Here is a 10,153-nt window from a genome sequence, read left to right as displayed (position 1 = left end):
CACATGCAAGCTGTTTACATTATTTCAACTTACAGGGCTATTATATTCTAATTTTTAGTAAAATAAAGGTAATATTTGATTTCATAGGCAACCATTTGATAGCTGGACGTGAAAGAAAGAACACATCACACACCTTCCTGTCTTTTTCATCAAGATAGCAAGACAAACTGTGATATAAGTTTGACTGAGTAGACTCCAGAATTAGAGACCTGTCCTTATTTCCACCTTTAGCCATTGTCCGTAACAAGAAATAATAGATATGCATTGTAGATAGATGGAAATGGTATTGCAAAATATAATGCTCACTGTATAAGCAGGGGAAGATTCCATCTGACCTGAAATGTTTCCAGGTCCTCGCATTTGCAGTCAAAATGTCTCGAAAATTATATAAAACTATAATTTAAGTTATATTTTATTTTTATTATTATTATCAGAGATAATTTAAATAATATTTTATTTTTATCATTATTACCAGAGATAATTTAAATTGGAAATAATAAATATTAAAATTGATAATCATTTTAATATTTTATTATTATTATTATTACTTTATTTGTATTAATATGTTTTTAAAAGTAAGTTTCTGTCATTTATGATTTATAAAAAGTTTTTTTTTTAGAAATTATATAGACATTTTTTAGGTTAACTGGTTTCTAATCACTAATTGTGGTTCATAATCATTTATGTGATTTTTTCAGAAAAACTTTTTTATGATATTTTTTTAATTAAATATTATTTCAATTTTTAATTTTTAAATTTGATTGATTTTAGCTTGTAATTTACTTTATCTCTATTAATATTTATATTTAACTTTTAATCTTTCAACTCCATGCACATGTCAAGTAGTCTTTAACTTTTAGTTTTTCAATCTTTTCATCACCTCATCAATCTTCAACTTAATTTTGATTCTTCATATTTATGTTCATGTTTGTTTGGCTTCCTCCTATGTTATATTTTTCATGCCAATTTGTGTATGTAATATTTTTTTAGCATTAATCTACACACTTTCATTTTCTCATTATCTTTTTATGCACTCGATCTATAAATCACCTAATTTTTATACACATAATTTATTGACCTTATCCAAATATTTGTTGCATTTTTTCCTCTAAGCAAAATTGCATGCTATAACTATTTGCTTCTATGCATATAAATGTTATGGCACCCGCACTATTCCTTCCTATCTTATCTTTGCACTTTGGTTCTCACCTTGTATAATCTCCTTATATAACATGATTTCTATGCTTATAACGAAACTTGTCATGGATTCTCCTATGCCAATGTCGTCTTATATGGAAAACTTGGTTTGTCCTTACACTAATTCTACATCCTCATTCCTACTCTTTCCTCTTCATTATTTCTTAGAGAACATCTCAAGTACCTTTGTGTTGATGTCAATGGTTTTAGCCTTCCTTTTTATCAAACATTACTTACAATGAACAACCCATCTTTGAAATTTCCTTTCCTCACAATATTTTCTCTATCTTCTAGCTTCTTTCTTGGCATTCACTTCATTCAATCGATCTAAACACTCTCTTATATTTCATTTGCGTTATTTTCACTTCCTTCTATAAATGCAAGTTCACATCATAAAAATAAGTGAAATATCAAACTCTTGGTTACTCCACCTCATGTGCATTTTCACCAAACTTTCTTCAGATCCTACATGATCTTATCTTCTCCAAGTTTAACTTAATGCATGTACCTTGTATGGGATAATGCTCTTTCCTCAATTTTAGAATCACTTGATTGACAATGCCAAAGGACTTAATTTGGTGCACATGTGTTTTGTCCTTGTACCTCATGCTATTTCCCTATTTGTAACTCTTCTTGAACCTATACAAATATCTACCATACCAATTCTATACAAGATTTATCATTATTTCTCCTCTTCAAATTGATAAGAAAATCTACTAAGTTTGCTACTTCGGGCTTTGGCTTTATTTCACACCTATCTAATTGAATGGAGTAGATAATGTCAATTTTTTTATTGACCTATTATTTAACCAATTTCCTTATGCTCGTATTGACAAATCTAATTCAAGTTATCTTTAACTAAACATATTATCATATTTCTCAAACTTTAATTCACCACCTCCATTTGTCCATTTATCTAAGGATGATATCTTGAAATCTACTACAAACTTATTCCTATGTTTTGTCACAATCCTTGCCAAAAATGTATCAACATAACATATACTTGTGTAAAATGGCCATATTTGACAATCCATGATTCACACAAGGCTTGAAGAATAATTCCATGCAATAGCTTGCATCAAAATTCTCTTTATAAGGTAAACCATGCATTATATCGAAAACTTATCAACCACAATAAACATTGCATCAAATCTCAAATATACAATGTGTTCTTGGTAAGACACACAAAATCTTCAAAATGTCCTCCTAAGGAATAGTTATGTTGAAAACAATGTGTATAATTTAGTGTATTGACTTCATCCCTTTACTAATAGAAAGTTATACACTACTCAACTATTATAGTCACCAATTTCTTCATACTAGGTCAACACTATTATTTCTTTATAATACTTATACCTATCTTACATGAAATTTCCTCCAAGTTTTTCATTATACAATTTTCTATTCAATTTTATTATCAATAATATTTATTGAATACATAATTATTTTACCATAAAAAATATCCCTCTTATGCAAAATACTTCAAATATATTATCATGTCGGGCAATATTCTCTACACAATTATACAAATGCACATAAAATCCAATTCCTTCTTATACATTTCATTATGTGAAATCCCACTGTCTCATTCTTCATGATCTTAAATAATAGTTTTCTACTTTTGTCATATCTCCGTGGAAACATGGATAGGAATAACATCACACTAAGACTTTTTCATGGTATTCTCTTATATGAGATGTCATCATGTTCTAGGCATTGACTGGAATAACATCATACAACACTTTTTCTCTCATGTGAAATGCCATCGTGCACTATTTTGTTTTCTCTTTTGTGAAATGTCATAATTCACTATTTTGTTATCATGAGTTCATAAACCTTTAGAAGGAAAATACTCTATATGATTAAGTGATTATAGTATTGAAAATTCAACTTACATGCCATGTTAATGGTTACTATGTGCTTTTCATTTTCACTATAAAATATAGTTACAACATTCACCTAGTTTTTTGTTATTTATTTTAAAGTTGTTTTTATGAAACCAACGTAAAAACATTTACATTGAGAAGAAGAAGAGGTTCTTATGAAATCAAGATTTAAAAGCCTTCTAAAAAACATTCACATTTAGAAGAGACCATTTTTATAGGTAGACTTTGTAATTTATTTTGATCAAATCGAACGAGGTTTTATTTTTGTTGTACTTATAAAATGAAATTTTGATGGAACATGAAGCATTGTTGTTTTTATATATGTAATAGAAATAAGGAGGTAAAGAAGAAATGTGGTACAAGAGTATATATATATATATGATTTCATTATAGAAAATATTAAATACAAATAACTTAATAAATTTAATTATATTTTTTTATTAAACAATAATAACAGAAAATATTCTTTTGAATATACACACAATATTTAGAAAGATCAATCCCTATTTCTGATATATCAAGTATCTTAAGTCCTAATTTAACAAGCCTTGATAGGGATCAAATTTCTTCCGTGCAAACCTTATACATAAAAACATAAATTTCACCTTACACTTAAAAACATAAACTTAATATATCAAATATTATTTGTTTGATTATGAAAATCAATTTAGAATTTTTTCTATTTAAAAATTCTATCGACATGTCTTCACACCTTTTTGAGGCAATTGCTAATTTATCATCAGAGCAAAGTCTCTGTATTCATGTATTATAACATTATCACATTACAAAGATTGTCTTTTACTTCAAATTGGAGATCGGTCTTCTAGGATCAAAGAGATATAATACTCGTGTCAATCACAGTGATAGACTCCTACAGAGAACACTATCGTTAATCATACAAACACATTCATTTTCAAGGACATTGTAATCCAAATAAGGTCATTGTTATTTATGGTGATTGTCATCAAGGTCAACATGATCACTATCATTGCATAAGATCACTATCATCGTGTAAATTGATGTTATGTCATACATTATTATGACGATTATACAAGACTTAAAATTGCGAGCTCACTGCAGAGGATCTATACCATAAATGAATGTGTCCATACCACAGAGGAATACCTTGATTTCATGGCTTACATAATACTTTATAACATGATGATAACAAATTTTGTTGCCCCCTTTAGGCTAATATTATATGAAGTTTAAATTGCTACACTCATCTTAATAATTATTAATAACTAAATTAAAATTCTTGAACTTCATTCCAAAATAAAACACGTTGGCGTGATTAAATTAAATTTCTAAAAGCCTTATTTCAAAATCAACATACCTATCTACATAATTATAAAATTTAAAAAAATAAAGAAAAAATATTAATTTAATATTTTTTAAATTAATAAAAAATTTAATCAATACATTAAAATTATAAAATTTTAATGAATAATCAAAATTATAAAATTTAAGAAATAAAAGAAAAAATATTAATTTAATATTTATATATTTTTAGCCAATAAGGTGTAGCTCAATTGAAAATTGCCTTGTTATAAAGTAATATGTAAAGTATGAGATTCAAAATTTAAATCCCACGAGTTAGACTAACACAAAATAATATTTTATATATTCTTAAAATAATAAAAAAAATCTAATCAATACAAAACTATAAAATTGCAATCAAAATTGTGTTTTCATCTCCACTCATTAATGAAATTTAATGAGCCAATCATACTCATACCTGAGCAAGGTGACACATTTACATCTCCCACACCATTCCATAACAATGAACATGAAGAAGCAAATCCAAGTTATTGTCATAGTGAAACAATACTTGAGAGGTGTAATAAAACAAATCAACTTTAGGGATTAAATTAAATGAATATTCTGAGATGGAGTTGGAACATGAACATCCACATCTCGTTATTAGAAAGAGGGCAATCATCAACTCAAAGTCATGATGTTGTCAGTGGCCCTATCTGCAAACACGAGCTTCCTTCCATATTCTTCCAAGCCTACAGAAGTAGCCTTAATGGGGCACACAGTGCTTATCCTATCTACATTTACACAGTTTATCCACTGCACAATTGCCTCTCAACACTTCAACTACTTTTCCATCAATACCATGCAATTCACCATTTTAGTCATTAGCAAACAAGCCATATGCATCTAATCCGTGCTTCACTTTAAGAAATTTCTTCAAATTCACAACCGTCTTACTAATTCCCCTGACTTTTCCCAATGGAGTTTCCCCAATACTTCTCCACCAACATTTGCTCAATATCTTCATAAACATCAATATTCCATTTCAGTGTCTCTGAATTCTGAGGTCTCAAATACTCAAATTCAAATGTAATTATATCCTCGGAATGCCCCAAATATGCTTTCGATTTTTTGACAATTCGCATATTGATCCCTATCATGAACTTCTTGAGCTTTAAGCAAATAAATTTCATCTTGAATTTCGAGGGGAGTGCTTTAATGGTAAAAATATAGGTTATAGATTCGGCCTGAGAATGGGCTCGAGGTTTGCCAGTGGGGCCTTAGCCACCAGAGCCACACCTCAAGCGCATGTGTTTTCGTAGCATGGTAATATGGAGAGGGAAGTTCCCAGTTAGAGGAGATCTAGGACACAAGAGAAGGGTAGGTGACTGAAGGGAAAGGGAGTACCAATGGGAAGCATTTAGGGTGAAGAGCTTCAGGGGAAGGGCATCAAGTGTAGCAAGATCCAAGAGAACCACTGGAAAGTTTTGGGAGTAACATTAAGCAATAGAGATCCCTCCTTGACATGGGGAGATGCCAAGTAACCTCCCCATAAGATACAACAAGTTGCCATTCATATAAAAGACTAAGAGTGACAAGAGTCTCAAAGAGGATCGTTTTTTAATCCCAAAAATCTAAAGATCTACCGACTTACAATTGTTTTCAAGCCCACAACAAGATTTCTGACCTCCATTTGTCATTTTTTTAATGTTATAAGAGAGCCCTCCTTGACATGGGGAGATACCAAGTGACCTCCCCATAAGATACAACAAGTTGTCATTAATATAAAAGACTAAGAGTGACAAGAGTTATTCATATAAAAGACTAAGAGTGACAAGAGTTTCAAAGAGGATCATTTTTTAATCCCAAAAATCTAAAGATCTACCGACTTACAATTGTTTTCAAGCCCACAACAAGATTTCTGACCTCCATTTGTCATTTTTTTAATGTTATAATTCCAATTGAGCTTATGATGAATGTTAATTTTCATATATTTGTATGGAGGAACTTTCCCCAAGGAGTTGTCGTCATAAATCAAAATATCATAGATAATTTTTTTTTTCGATTTAATTACCATGACTTTACCTTTGTTTGCATTAACAATCAAACCCATCTTGGAGCATAAACATTGAAGGATTCTAAGTTGCTTGCTTGATTGTAATGGCTCCTTTCCAAAAGAACAATATCATCGGCATAAAGGAGAAGAGTTGTGACCATACAAGTGAGCAGCATGGGGCCAACACAACTTGCATCTTCTAAACCCTCTTCTAGCATATCAATGCATATGCCAAAAATGGTAGAGGATAAGGGGCAACCTTGTTTGACTTTGATATTGTATTTAAATTCTCCTGACCAACTCTCACTAGTGCTAAGCCTAGAAATAACTCTCTTGTACAATCTTGTCACAACAACCCTCAACTCGAGATGAACCATTATATCTTTTAGCATCTTCCATAGCTTTGTTCTATGAATAATGCCAAAATCTTTTTTGAAGTCAACAAAACAACAAAAGAGATCAATTTGCTTGTGGCATTCCTCTGCAATTATCCTAAGAGTAACAAGATGACCCATGATTAAATGGTATCTCCTAAACCTAGCTCGATCTTTAACTCTTTTACCATGACTTTCAAGTGACACGCTAATCTTTTTTTTTCCAAAATAAACCTGTACATCTTGGTTAAAATGTGGTTAATCATATGGTCATGTAACTAAAGGGAATGCTTTTATCCCCACACTTAAAGATAGGCACCTACCAAATTAAAGAGCTTGTGTATTTGCAAGATGATACATGTTTGTATGAAATTTTTTTTCTAATTAATCAATTTAACTAAAAAGACATAAAGGAGATAACTGCTTTTGAAATAAATATCTACCTTTAATATGTAACTATTACTAAAAATATTCTAAAATATCTTGTAAAGATTAAATCCTTACCATCCACTTAATAATTATTGATAATTACCCCGGATGCGGGTGCTAATACGCCAGATAGGAACGGGCCACATGCCGAGCATGTGCCGCCCCGTGTCAACTCCGGACAGCCATTAAACACTGCCGCCGAGGAATGAAATTGAAGTTTACGAGCTCTTCGCATTCAATGTCGCACAGGGGGAATAGCTGTTGTTGCAGTGAGCAGTTATGGAGGGTTACTTCCGAGGGAAGGTTGAAAGAATTAAGAAGGGCTCCGGATCACTGCAAGCCCATTCGAAATGTGAGGCTTGTGAGGTGCTGGCTCTGGAGGAACTCTGTCTGGTGGGTGTTCGTCACCTTCAAGCTTCAGCTCCTGCTGCTGCAGACCGCCATTGCGAGGTTGTGGAACTCTTCAAGTGGGAACTCCCGGTTGGGTGCTATCCACTTGCCACTGAATTCTGTCCCGGATCCGCCAGGAGAGGTCTCAATTGCGCAGGGGGGCGAGTCACGCTGGAGAATTCCTCCTCTGACGCTCCGCTCCTCACCTCAAGCATTCAGGCAAAAATGGCCCCAAGACAGAGATTGCTTAGTAGGCGAGGCTCTGCCCGCGGAGGCTCTTCGCGCAACCCTGTCACTGAATCTCATCACCACTGTTGTTGTCGATATTGCCATAGAAGATCAGGTGCCATGCCCTTACAAGTCAGCCAATTTATGGATTCGGGCAGTCCCAGTGCTGGACCGCCCCCGCTGCCAGCGTTTGGTACTGCCGTTTTCACTCTGGGCGGCTCTAGAAATAACGCTCGTATCAATGCACATATTTCTGTCCTATTCATTGAAGACTCTCAGGAAGGGGAGGGAGGCTCAGGCAGAGAGGAGGCGCCCTCAGAGGACCAACCGGAAACAATTGAAGAAGAACCAGCGAGAGTTCCGGAGCAGAAGCCCGCCCAACCCCTTGGGAATGAGGCGTCGTCCTCCAAACAGGCTGCCGTGGACGAGTGGGAAGGCCGCCCTGAAGGATTTGGGTGGTGCAGAATCCTTGAGGAGAAGCCTGAGGAATAGCTACCCTCGGCGAGCTCCGTCATCCTCTTCTTTTGCTCAGGTCCGGTATCAGCTCTCTGTTCTCATCTGCGTCGGGTATAGGCCAAGAACTTCTGTCGGGGTCTTTTTAGTTTTTACTTATGGTAATGGTGGTCATAGTCCTGCTAGTTTTTATCTATGTTAGTGGTTGTCATAGTTACTGTTCCGCGGTTACCCCTGCGAGGGTTTATCACTGTTTTGGCTTGGAAGCCCCTGCGTGGGTTGATGATGCAAGATGTCAGCATAGTTTTGAATTTTGTCATGGGCTGGAAGAAACTAAGTCTGGCTACGAAGCCCCTGCGAGGGCCTATTCTGGGTTGTGAGCTGCCACAGTTAGCCCTGGGCTACATGTCATCCTGAATGTAATGTTTTATTGTACATATTTTAATAGAATAGTAGAGCTTTAACGAGAAAAAAAATAAAATAATTATTGATAATTAAATTAAAATTTTGAAAATCCATTCTAAAATAACACACTACCATAATAAGATTTATTTTTTAAATTTTTTATTCCAAAATAAAAATAACTATCTAAATAATTCTGAGATTAAAAAATATATATATTAATTTAAATTTTTTAAATTAATAAAAAAATAATCAATTAAAACTACAAATTTACATAAAAATAAAATTACAAATTTACATAAAATTTATTAAATAATTTATGAAATAAAAAAATATAAAATTAAACAAATCTGGCTTGACCATACTTGACAGAGAGAGGTGTAATCAAACAAATCAACTTCTCATTATTAGGTCGTGATCCGTCAGTGGTCCTGTCTGTAAACACGAGCTTCCTTTCATATTCTTCCAGGCCTGCAGAAGTAGCCTTTATGGGGCGCACAGTGTTTATCCTCTCTGCATTTACACAGTTTCTCCACTGCACAACCGTCTCTGAAAATTTCAACTCCTTTTCCATCAATACCAAGCAATCCACCTGCATCCAGTTCCTGCTTCACTTTCAGGAATTTCTTCAAATTCACAGCCCTCTTGCTGATTCCCTGAAACAGGTACCCCCCTGACTTTCCCCAGTGGAGTGTCGCCCCAGACTTCTCCACCAACATTTGCTGAATCTCCTCAAAAGCATCCGAATTCCATTTTGGCGTCTCAGCGTCCCGAGGTCTCAAATACTCGAATTCAAAAGTAATTACATCCTCGGAATGCCCCAAATATGCTTTTGATTTTTTGACAGTGCGCATACTGATTGCCTCCACAACCTCGAGCTCGCACAAGGCCTCTGGATTCAAATCGCGGATTCTCTTGATATCAATAATTGCCTCTCTGATCCTGCGCAGGGGAACGTAGATCTCCAAGTCATAGCCTTTCACCCCTCCCACTCGACGATCCCACGAACAAATTGATTGATTTGCATCCAGAATGGTGTTGGAACCAAATCCTGGCATCCTCCGGTTGTTTGCATAAGGTTATTAAATCCTATTACTGGATACTCCGTGAACCCTTTCACAATGTCGTTCAAGAATCCCGCGCCTGAGGGGGATCTGGCGTCCATGGTACTTTTACTCAGATTGCATAGCTGCTCCGAATCGTGGGTTGCGTCAATTGTTACCACTGCAACATATACAGACTGTTAAATTCCATTGAACAAGATAATAGGCTTGTTTTGACTCAGTAATTTGTTTACTAAAGTTTATATTAAAAAAAAAACACACACACACAAATTCTACTTTAAATTGCAGTGGATGAAAACATTTTTACTTTATTTTTATTTTTCTAGAATTTAAATTAATATTTTTGTCGTTTACAAGATAACAAAACTTATCAGAATTTAGTTGTCATAAGAGTAGCGGGGACAGCTATCTTGG

General features: G+C 34.0%; 1 pseudogene; it reads right to left on the bottom strand.

The window, feature by feature from the left end:
* Positions 1-9,097: 9,097 nt before the first annotated feature.
* The window catches only part of LOC149141194 (L-gulonolactone oxidase 2-like), a 300,958-nt pseudogene continuing 299,902 nt past the window's right edge, over positions 9,098-10,153 (bottom strand).

This window comes from Pinus tabuliformis, chromosome X (assembly GCF_031772625.1).
Source record: "Pinus tabuliformis cultivar Carrire ecotype Pingquan chromosome X, CPIR1, whole genome shotgun sequence".
In the NCBI taxonomy this organism is placed as follows: domain Eukaryota; kingdom Viridiplantae; phylum Streptophyta; class Pinopsida; order Pinales; family Pinaceae; genus Pinus; species Pinus tabuliformis.
This window is presented reverse-complemented; position numbering and strand designations above follow the sequence as displayed.